The following is a 12,241-nucleotide window of genomic DNA, read 5'->3' as shown; positions in this document are numbered from 1 at the left end:
ACATTGTTGGAATTGATCAATAACTGTGAAGTGGTTCTAACATGAGCCAAGGTCTGTAAAGATGATGTTTTGTAATAGTCTCACATAAGCAAATTTCTTCAAGACACTCTTTTTAATCTGCAATATCTTGTTTTCAAAGTCCCTGCAGAGTTAGTGATTCTCTCTTTCATTTCAATGCTTAAAAGGTACCACATATTCTTTCAAAAGTCACTTGACAAAGAGAACAGAAGATGTTATCCCCCTTGCCAAATGGAAAGCTTTAAAAAATCCTTATTATTATTCCACAAAATGCAAACAAAGCTCAGGAGGGGTCCCTGTTAGGAAGTGATTTGCATCTCTTGGAATGATTTAAAACTGACGAAGACAACGACTTGAGTGACTTTTTACCCTCTGTGGACCTCAAAGGCTCTGGCAGAAAAGGAAGTTAAATATTGAAATTATTTTGCTATTGAAAGACAGAATCAGATCTGACATTTAGGCTTTCTGTCCCTGCTTCTGGGCCTTTGGCATTTTGTCATCTGTGACCTTGACTCAGGAAGCCACTGATCTCCATTTTATCAACAGCCAGTGGCTGAACAGTCTTTTACTGTTATGACCGCAGATTATACTGCTTAAAAATGGTGCCATCTTCCTTGAGAAATTAGTTCCTTTTACAGATTGCTTTAACTAATGGCAACATCGAGATTTATTTATTTTATTTTAATTTTACAACAAAGTCCATTTAGCTCCAGGAGAGCAAGCTGGAGTTGGTGAAGACTCTCAATCAACAGAACTGTTTGCTAAATTTTATTTCTAGAGAAATTCTAAACAGATTCATTATGCTCCAGTTATGCCTCCACTGCAATTTGGCAACTATGTCAGAAGCCCAAGGCATACCTGCTCATAACTAATGGCATTATCTGAGCATGATAAAGTTACATCAGTTTTAGAGTAGAGCAGTCAAAGATCCAGAAAGTATTTTAAGCAAAAAGAACCTAACCTGACTTTTCCAACACAGTCTGCTATGGTGACAACTAACAAAATATTACTGAAAGTGTAAGCTAACAGTTCTCATTATGGTTGTCACTGTCACATACCAAATGTGGGGAAACAATTGTTCAAAGCTGTTCCTTGGAGATCAGTGGTATTATTGATATTTTTTTATTCAAGTTTCATGAAGGTTTTGTTTCTTTGTTTGTTTAAAACAAAAACAAAACAAACAAAACAAACAAAAAACCACCAAATGTGGATAAGTAACTTCTAAAGTCTTCTGTAAATGGAATATAGTTTATAAGGCATGCAAAGATAGGATCTTCCCATCCATCAATTCATACAAAGTCTTTGAAGGCTTTTGTTCTTTGTCCCTAATTAAAGTAACATCATACATTCTGTTGTTAATAGTGTACAGGATCCTCAATGTGAAGTGAGCTGGAGAGGACTTTTAAATACAACTTAAATGTTTGGGAAAACCACTCACTTCAGAGAAGCAGAAATTACGATCACATTGCAAAGCGGCATAATTTCAGATACAGTCAAAATGATCCTTGGTGTTATTTATACTAAAAATCGGGAGAATTGCATGAGAGGAAAAGATGAAAAAGGGAAGACCAAACTTCCATTTCACTGGGCCTGAACTTAAAGAAGCAAGCAAGCCTGTCTATAAATTCATTCCCATTTAGGAAAACAGATAAATGTTTGTGGTCAATCGACTGTGAGGAGTTTAGCACCTATTAAGATATTCTAAACATTATCCTTTGATGTTCTTTAAAAAATATCTTTATTCTAAAGAATATCTTAATATTCTTAAGAATAAAAACAAAAAATGCATTCAAGATTTCTTTTTCTCTATACAATAACAGGGTACCAAATAATAAAACCATAATTTTAGATAAAATATACTGTATGCCAAAAATAGTGGTTTATAGAGAAACACCTCAGGAATGTTAGATAAATACATGGAGGATCACAAAATGCTTCGGTCCTTATATCTGATTCAGTAATGTCCTGGAAATACAAAGCCAGACGCCTCAGCAGGAATTGCTCTGAGACAACAGAATATTTGTTGTGTAACACAATTTGACAAAAATGAATACAAATTTCTAGTATAAGTTGCTCATCTACTAGACGGGAGTTTGCCTGTGCAGTCTGTGAAGTCAACACAAGCTTCACCATTTACTTCAATAGGAATATAAAAAGGCCCGTAAGGACAGAAAAAAAAAAAAAAAAGGAGTGAACCTAACCCATCATACAAATGCCAGGGAAACTATCCATCTAAAGCATGACATAAGTAACACAACTTCAAAAGAACCCCAGACCTCAGTTTGCTTTCCTGGATGCAGTTATTGTTGCTACGTATGGAGCCACAGACTGTCATAAACTAAAAAGAAAAAGCTACAAGGGCCAGCCAGCCGCCGGACTCTCCACACACTGCCTTCCAGTTTTGTCTCCTTTGGGCCCACCACACCCAGCCTGGATCTTTGTCCATCAGCCACAGACAATTAGTGTCTGGGCTATATGACACAATAAGCAACTGTGGCGAAATCATAGCCCATTGAAGTCAATGACAGGGCTGCCATTGACTACCACAGGGGCCATATTTCATGCAGTTACAGTTGTCCACACAAAATGGAACAGCATTTAAGGCCGTCTACTTTACTCTTCTATCTTCTACAGCTGTGCATCCGAGGGTAAATTTTGACTAGCGGGAGTCAGTGTAGTATTTTCCAGCACACCCTCTTAGTGAAGTTGCATTTTTCTGTCAGCTGTGTCCAGAGACATAAAAGAAATCTTATTCCAGACAGTGACTTTGTACAGCTGTGGTTAGCTGCCAAAGGTAGGGAGTCCATAACAAGTAGGCTGACAGTGACTGCAAAGGAATGAGATATTACCTCTTCCCCCAACTTGAATTTGGAACCCTATTTTAGCAAGGTAGTAAAGGTCAATTTTCTTGCAATCTGAAAGATACTTCCCAGTTAATCTAGGCTTTAGGGAAATGCTAAATAAAAGCCTAACAGCACATAGCACAGTGGTGTTCTGCGCTTTATTAGAGCTTCTAGAGACCACAGCAAATGAAATTAGTAAACAGCAATTATAACAACCAGTCATGCCTCTTGCAACATCAAATATTCAGAAAATCAAAGAAAGGTATTCTTGAAAAATTTAAGTTGTTGTCTGCAGTGCCAGGTGAGAAGAAATAACACAGGGAAAATTCAACATGCAGAGTTACACTTGATATTTCAGACGGACCAGGATGTTGCTTTCGGCTGAACTGAGACGCTCAGAATCTTTTGTATAATGCATCTAGCAAGTAGGTAGCCAGCCATGATTGGGTAATTGAGAACAAAAACAGGCTCTTTTTGGCAGCAAGAATACAATAGTGCCTCTGTTATTACATTCATTTTTTTTTCTCCTTATGTTAGGTTTCTTGCTCATATCTGTTTCATGTTAAAAGGGTAAGGATGTGCACTAAGATCATAAATCTGCATGCAGGAGCAAGGATTCTTTTGCAGTGGAATGGCACTGCATTTAATAAGTGTCCTTAGCCTTAGTTCATTCAAATGGATTTCGTAAGGAAGCCTCATTGTTTAATCTTCTCTCCTCCCATAGTTAATAATATTCTAATTATAATAATAATAATGTCTTTGCATTTACATAACACTTTACATCTTCAAAGCATTCTCTAATCATGAATCACCTTGCTCATGAGTTAGGTTATAGAACTAGCCAGAATTTCCCTTCTATTTTTTTTTTTTTGAAAGGAAAACATTTTTTTACAATTTTATGGGGTGGAGAGGTATAGCTCCTACTAGCTCATGTTTGAATCTAAATATCTGGGGGACTTGGGCTTATAAAATAGCCTGGTTCTTGCAGGAACAGATGAGGACCACAGTATGTCCACCTGTAGCATCTAAACAGCTCAGAGTTATTCATATTAATATTGAACAATAACAAAAAAGAATGTGTAAATTTGGTTCAAACAAGTTGAAATAGAATGTTTAGTCATTTATTATTAAAAACTGTCTGAAAAATCTGTAAAAATAATTTTAAAAACATAGAACTTTGGCTAAGTAGTGAAAAAAAACATGGAGAGGCTTTTTTAATATTGTAATTTGGAACACATAATTTTTGAAGTAATGGAATTTCCTTCAAGATTAACATCGAAGTTTTCATCAACTCTTTTAAGTCCAAAACTGTGTGACAGAGTGTTGTACCATTTCCCTCTCTCCTCTAACCAGTTGCTACATGAATGAATCATGGTCTCAGAAAGCAAATGAGGAAATCACTGTCTCCAGATACATCCAGTTTGAAGAACAAACACAGGAGATGGTGTTTTTAGCTAGGAAAAGGCCAATGGTGAGATTTGTGTCCCCTATTAAACTATTACACTCACCAATAAACCAGGTAATCTGCCAGGAAAATAAGCACTACTGTGTTTAACTTTATATGAGATGATTACTCTTGGACTATGTATATTAATGAGTTTTGAATGAGTGACGTTTAATAAAATATTCACTCTCTCTTCAACTTTCTTTCATTTCTTTTCTTGCTGGAGCCCTTTCATATTTGAAAATTAATTATGCACACCATATTCAACCAGGGTGAAAATGAGACTTACACGGAACCTTTCCAGCTCTTCATTACATATTTAATTGTTAAAATAATCAAGCTATTCATCATACATTCTGCCACCCAGTCGTCTGTCACCTTGGAACCTGAGAGATTATAGACAGAGAAGACTAGAAACAAAAATTTCATGTCTCTCATGCTCAACAATTTTGTCTGTGAGAGGAATGGTCTCTGGGTATCTGTTACATTTGCAAAAGTAGTAAACAGTATCTTCATGGAATCTTCTACACTTTGGATTACATCGCATTAAACACTAGAAATTCTGGCCATGTTAAAACACAGTTCTTTAGCACAGAATAAATTCAAGGTCCTGTGTTTTGTCATTGATTTTAGGCAGGCCAATACAGAGTATTTTACGTAGTACACAGTGATCTATCCAGCATTTAGTAATAGCTACCTACTATGTGATGCTGTTCATCAAAAAATTGTCCGTGCACTTTGCTAAAATGCCAAGTAATATTTTCTTTGTTTTATGGAACAGAAATCAGAAACTCTAGAACAGTATTGGGGTATAGCAGTAATCCATTAAACATAACAAGGCACTTTGAGGAGCAGTCTTCTATGCAACAAAACCACAAAACAAACACAGGATCAGGGAAGAAACCTACATCTTCTGAGTCTGACTACAATGCTGTTTCCACCAAGCCTTCCATATACCAAGAGCTGTGAGGAGGCTGCTGGGGTGTTTCATTTAAATGCAGGGTTCAGTGCTTGCAAGATCAGAAGCCAAAATGATGCCATGACTGCACAACATTTGAAAGACGCAAAGTACAAAGAATTCAGATCTGTGGATTTTGGATGGGCTCCTGGATTTTTAGAAAGCAGAAGATGATAATATGTACAAAGAAGACAGAATATTAATTTCATCAAAGTTGTTTTACCCAGACAATTGTCACTCCTCAACTATCTGACATAAGTGTTGATAATATCACCAGCAAAACAAGAACGTTGCACACTGCAGTGAGAACATTTTACAAGTATAGCTATGTTTCAGTAGTCATAGAAATCCAACACATTTTTGATTCAAAAAGGAACTTGAACATGGTGCAAGTTTTAACTTTTCATTTATTAGTGAAAACATCATCATCTTCCATTCTAGAGATGGAAGGTCAGATTTTCAAAGGCATTTTAGTGGGAGCAGAGTACTCCAGTTAGTGGGTTTTCAAAGCCCACTCTCAGTATGTGTTTGTCTAGAAATTAAATATGATTTAAATATAATACTTGATTTTACATTACCAAAAGGGATTTAAAAACTAGATAGGCTTAACTGGGCTCAGGAATATTATAGCTTTAAATGGCTACTGCCTAATGTTTTAACTGTACATAGCCTTAATTGTACATTTTCCTGCAGTCTAAAGGGAAAACAAGCTTTTTCTTATTTCCTGCACAGAGGCAGAACAAAAACTATTAAAATCTAACTCAAGAGCTTTCTAGAGAGTATTAAATAAATCTCAGCTCAGGCAGACTGTGATGTATTGTGAAGGTCAAAGTTGATATGAACAATGAGCTAGCTACTTGCATAGAAATAATGCGTTTGGATGAAGAAGTTGTCCCTACCAAATAGGGATATGAGCTGGAAAAAAAAAAAAAAAAAAAAGAATTTGTAAGAAGCACAAAACAAAAGTCACCAACACCAGCCACAGCCTGAAAAGTATCAAGGACAGAAGGACAGAACCAGTGAAGCGAATGATCTATCTTATAAATTAGACTTCAACTAGTGTAAAAGCAGCCAAAGTGAGTGCCCAATTGTTTTGTAGCCTGTCGGAAATAATTTCAAACCTGACAGGATGCCACAGCTCGTAGTGTGATCTCACAGATTTCAGTGGTCACGCTGAGAGATAAGCAGAGAAGCACAGGAAAAACCGTGATAGCAAAAGCACTGCTGCCAGCTTTGCTGCACTAAGAAATTATCATTCACTCCAAATAGCAGAACAGGCAAGCACTGAATGACTTCCCTTACCTTTCCTCTGCTCTCCTCCTGCCTCCCTGCTACCTCTTTCTTCCCCTTTCCCCTCCCTGGGAGGACATGAAATGTGTTTTACGGTAACAAAACCAGCTGATATATCCATTAACAACAAACATCAAAAGAAATTACATCATCACCAAACTATCTTATAATATCATTAGTGACCTAAATTAAAGCAATCTAATTGCCCCAGAAGACAGCAAACAACCATACACGAATAATAATAGCACTGCGAGTAGGTTCTAGCTCTTCACCAGAGGAGAAGGCGCCATGCACTCGCTCTGTAATTATGTTGGGAATCAACTGACAAAGCTCTTTCTTCAATTACAGATAGCAATGAGCAAAGCAGTTAACTTGGCGTGTGTGCCTCAGGGTGCCGATCTCCCACTCCTTGGCTCCCCAGCTGCTGGTGGGGCCCAGAGGGTTTTGCCAACCTGCCTAAGAAAAGGAGCATCATCATGGCCAGGCTCTGAGGGGGGAAGTGCAGGTCTCAGCGTCCCTGCAAAACCATGCTACTGCTGCCTAGACCAACACACAGGGACAAGCGCCAAGGGGACAGGTGGGAAAGGGCTGGTAGCTCTGCTGCTACAGAAACCATGGAGTTTCCTTGAGAAGCGCGGCAAGAGGACTGACACAGCCCTGGTGTGGACCAAGAGATCTTGGCAGAGGCACGTGGTCTGGAGCACCAGAACCTCTGAATGTGGACTGCTGTTCATTGCTTAACTTGTAAACTTCCATCCTGATAAAGCTGCCTTTATGGCTATTGCCCTCTCTTGGAAAAATCCATGTTAGCCTGCAGAGTGGGAGCGCTTATCTTGTATAGGTCTGCTAAGCTTTATTTCCACTGACTTTTAAGTATAACCTCATACACTTTGATTAGTATCACTACTATTTGGATTTGTGTAAGATTACAAGGTGTGCACCAAAACAGGACCCCAGAAAATCTATTTATCTGGCAGAAATGGCTATGAATTCCATAAAAGGTACAGTCTGAATCCCCTCTAAGTATGCACACGTTCTTTAAGCTAGCGGGGAGGAAAGAGGGTCCTGCGAGAAAAACACTAAGTAGGGATTTCAGGGAACTGATTTCATTTTCTAGTGTTGCTGCAATTTTGACTGTCAACAAATTACTTCATTAGCCTGTACTCACTGTCCCAATTGGAAAACAGAGATAATATTTCCTTTGTTCAACATATCTAATTCTACAGTAACATTTCAGGACAATAGTCATTTAACAAATGCTCACATTTCTAGGGTCTATCACAATTTGAATCCAATATCAATTTGGCTGTCTAGCTACTGTGATGTAAATAACAACTGTGCTGATGGGGTTCATGCACAACTAGAAGACAGAGTACAGCTCCATGTATCTTTTTCTCAGTAAAGATGCTGAGTTGAGGCTTTCCAAGACCTCTCTGCTCAGTGTCCATCAATTTAACAATCTAATTCAGGTTAAATGCTTTAACACACGCACATTTTTTATTTTTTTTCCCAGATCCTGCAAATACTTGTACTAACACAGATAAAGGGCTGGAAGAGGAGGCACATGAGGGGGAGAGCAATTTTCCTTCCAAAATTTTACCCTGCTGCTGGAAAGAGGTAGTTGGCAATGTAGTCCTGTAGACAGGCAAAGGCAGTATCATCTCCATTTAACAGTCAGAGATGAAATCACAGAAGTATGAATCGGTTTGCCCCAGGTCACAGAGGAAGTCTGTTGCAGGGCCAGAAATTTGACATAGATCTCCCATGTCTCAGATCAGTACCTTAATCATAAAATAATCACCAGAAGGCTGAATACATAGGTTCACTGTAGAAGAATAAGTTTTAGGTTTTATTTATTTATTTATTTATTGCTGTGGAACATAAAGAAAGAAATGGCAGCAATGAATGTCTAGTTTCTGGAAATCCTTAAGTTCATTTACATTCTGAGAAGTGACTGGGAAAAATGACCCTGTGGGGTTCTCTCTTTATTCTGTCTCAGTTACTTATATGAAATTTGCTCAATTTGTGGTTCAAAGGAAGGTGTTTGCTCAGTGTCAGCACAATGCAAACTCAACTGAGGACTGAAAAATCACACTCTATTCTCTGACTCATGCATCATCAGTAACCAGAAAGCACCTACAAAAATGTTCCAGAAATCAAAGGTACAGATAAAAGAAAACAAAACATTAAATTTATTTTAATTTTACCTGCTCCTACTAGTGGCAGAACAGTGTCCAAAATCTGGAGGTGTAATTTTTTCCAAACCTACTTTGAAATTAAAAATATATTTTTTTCAGTTCAATCCAAGCTATCTAGTTTCCAAGATGGAGTTATCCTCTAAAATACATAAATATGAATACAGTTAATAGAATAATAATGTTCCTTCCAACTTGGTTTTAACCAATTCTTATATTAATTTCAGTACAGCAGGAAGGATTTCACTTGTTCATTTTACTTTCTCTTTATGTGATGGATCCTCCTCACTGTAAACTTTCACTAACATGCAGTCTGCTGTGCTACAGGTGCCAGACAGGCAAGAGTGCAGCTTTGCTCGTGCACAGATGTGGGAGAAAGGCAAGGCTTATAGATACCTTTCTCCACAAACAGTTCCAGCAGGTAACTCTCTGTCTAGTGTCTACTGGCATTCACCTCTCAGCCCACGGTCCCGTGCCTGCTGGAACAATGGGCCTCATTCCCTAATGAAAGACACAAAGGTGTCCTGAGACACTCCTGTGAACAGGGTTTGTGGCAGTGAAATACATGGTCAAGCCCAGGTCTAGCTGATTCAGCACACATACACCTCCAATTCCATCACAAACGAAAACGATCATGTCATGTACAGCCCTTTCCCTTTTTAAGACTGTGAAGCAAACATCCAAAATTTCATCCCAGTGAGTCCAGCCACCTACTATGGTCTTTTTTTTTTTTTTTTCTCCCTCAAAGTCTTGAAAGATTTATCCATTGCTCTGCTCTATTCCATATAAAGAAGACAAAAACAAGAACAGGTTTCAAGTTACTGACTCAGAGTGTCAATGGCTTGGAATTTTGTAAGAGTATCCAAAGATGAACCTTCTTGTAAATGTTTACATCCAAGACAAAGCTGAGATTTTAGTCTTGTGTTTGCACAAATGGGCAGCACAGCAGGAGCTCCTCTCCTCATCTTGGGGAGCTACGTACTGCTCACATCCCACATAAGCCCCACTTTGGAAGGCTCTATATCTGGCTAGAATTCGCCACAGGGGAGTGTTTCCTCTGTAATGCTATTGCCTCTATTGCTACATGACTTTTTTTTCCCCTCCTATTTTGAAAGAGTTCTCAAGTTGCTTTTGCAAAATAAATACTAAGAGATCATGATGACAACAAAGTCTAAAGGTTAGGAAGGTATAATAAAACTTAAGAACTGTAATAATGCAGTAGGAGTATTACAGTTGTGTAGTATTCAATAGAGATTGCAGAAGAAAGCATTAGTTAAGCTTCAATCATTTAACTTCTGAGGTAGGTAATGCTACTATACCCACTCCACTAATGAGTAAACAGAGCCCTTAGCATATTACATGCCTTGTCTAAAGTTACCCAACGAGTCAGAAGAAAGGGAAGAGAACTAATTAAATTAACAGCAGTAGTAGCAGTAAATATCTCAAGCATGACTTCATGCAAATTTTCCTCCCCACTTCCAGCAGCTAGCATTACTGTATTTCCCCAATTATGGTATTTTCATATGCACAACCCATGGGCTAACCATCTTTCTGCCTTGATTTAAGAGAAACTCAGGTTGCACTCACGTCTAAGGGTATTTACTCCAGGTTCCCCCTGCTCTTCATTTGCCGTGCTGTCTCTCCTGTCCCTACACTACTTCAGCTTCCTCAGTTGCCTCCCTTTTCTGAGGGGTCAGCTGAGGCTACAGGTATCAGAGGAGGATAATTTTGTGGGTGTATAGGTGTATAGGGTGCCTTTAAAGCCTGAAAATATGCCAACTGGTTGTCAACTGCTTTTTAGCGAGTTCATAACTGCAGCAGCATCTACAGCAAGGAAATCTCTGTATCTATTTCACATATGAAAAAGCGAAATCTATACACAGTCCCCTCTTGGGATAAAGTTAAATTTGGGGAAGTCTCCCCCAGGAGGAGACACGTAAGTGATGGCTTACAAATTGACCAACTTGATTTAAAATTCCTCAGACTTCATGAAAATTTCCCTTTTCTACAGAAAGTAGAAGAAAGAGGGCTTCAGACAAATAAGGAAAATCAGGATAGATAACTATATCTACAGAGGAAAGAAAACCAACTGTCTCAACTTTACAGAGACTTCTGAGGATCAGCTATAAATGAGTTGGACCTTAAACCTCTTGCTCAGACCTCAGGTGGCTCCAGACAGCTGGGGAATATTGGAGTAGAGAGACAAGTTTTCACCCCCATGCTGAATTGTTTGGATCTGTGGGCAAGCCACAGCACTATTATGCTTTGCAGCAATGGTAAAGCTTCTTAGCTGGAACATGGAGATGCAAAATCACTTAGCCTTGCACCGCTTACAAAACTGTATGAGACATAAATGATAGCAGTAATACTAAAGGTAGGTAATGAACCAAAGCTGATAAAGGATCTGGCCCACAAATATTTTAAACCTTCTTTTTTGCTTAATTTCTATGCTAACTTATAAAGTTTCCTTTCCTTCTCATTTTGATTCACTAGCCATGACAGACATCCACAGCTCCCGCTCTCTCCCATTTATTCCAAGGCATAATGTAGTAATTATACTCACATTTTTAAAGGTAGACATTTCTCCATAGGCCCTATCAAGCTGTGGCCTCATGATTATAATTACTTGATCTACAGACTGCTATTTTTTTTCTTCGATAGGAATAAAATAGCACAGGAATAGGACCAAGGGAAAATGCAAGAAAGTTACAGACAGATACCAGCTAATGTTTCTCTAATTACTACCATCAATGACAGGAAATATGAATATTAGAGGTGTCAGAAATGCAAGACTCCTACTCCCCCCCCACACACACACCCACACCCCCCCCAACATTTCTCTCTTTTTTTTTTTTTAACATGTTGACAGAGATTCAGTGAAACACAATCAATGTTTAGGTTGCTTACTGGGTTATAGGCAACAAGAAAACTGTCCATATAGGTTTCTGTTTATTACTTTTTCAATTTGATTTGCATGGCACTGATGCTTGCTCTTGGGAGTCTATTTTCAATATTGGGAAAGGGTGTGAGTGCAATGAGGCCAAGTTCACGACAAGTTTCTACTTAGCCTAGCTTTCCCTCAGTTGCTTATGACATTTCTGTTTTTCCAGCCTGTAAGCTAGATGAAAACCAGGAAAAGCAAGACTTAGTAATAACACTGCTTACTCTAGCTGGAAAAAACTGGTCCAAAAGCGCAAGCCTGGCTTTGATTACATCTAGCAATCAAGTTGTGTTCAGAATTACTTGACTTAATGTCTCAGGAAACATTAATCTGCACATGGAAAGCTTGGTCCACTGACATTGGGTAAAAAGTAAAAGTACTTCATGTTTCCTTGTCTTTTTTTTTTTTGGTCTTTTTTTTTTTTTTCTGTTAGGTCTGCATTTTAGTCTCCTATTTGGGGAACACTAACAGAGATAATGGAAAAGCTGTTAAGTGTGCATTTTTATCTTCTAGGTCACTATGGGAACAGTACTAAACAAACAAACAAACAAA

Source organism: Cygnus atratus, chromosome 2, assembly GCF_013377495.2.
Source record: "Cygnus atratus isolate AKBS03 ecotype Queensland, Australia chromosome 2, CAtr_DNAZoo_HiC_assembly, whole genome shotgun sequence".
NCBI lineage: Eukaryota > Metazoa > Chordata > Aves > Anseriformes > Anatidae > Cygnus > Cygnus atratus.
Note: the sequence above shows the minus strand (reverse complement) of the source record.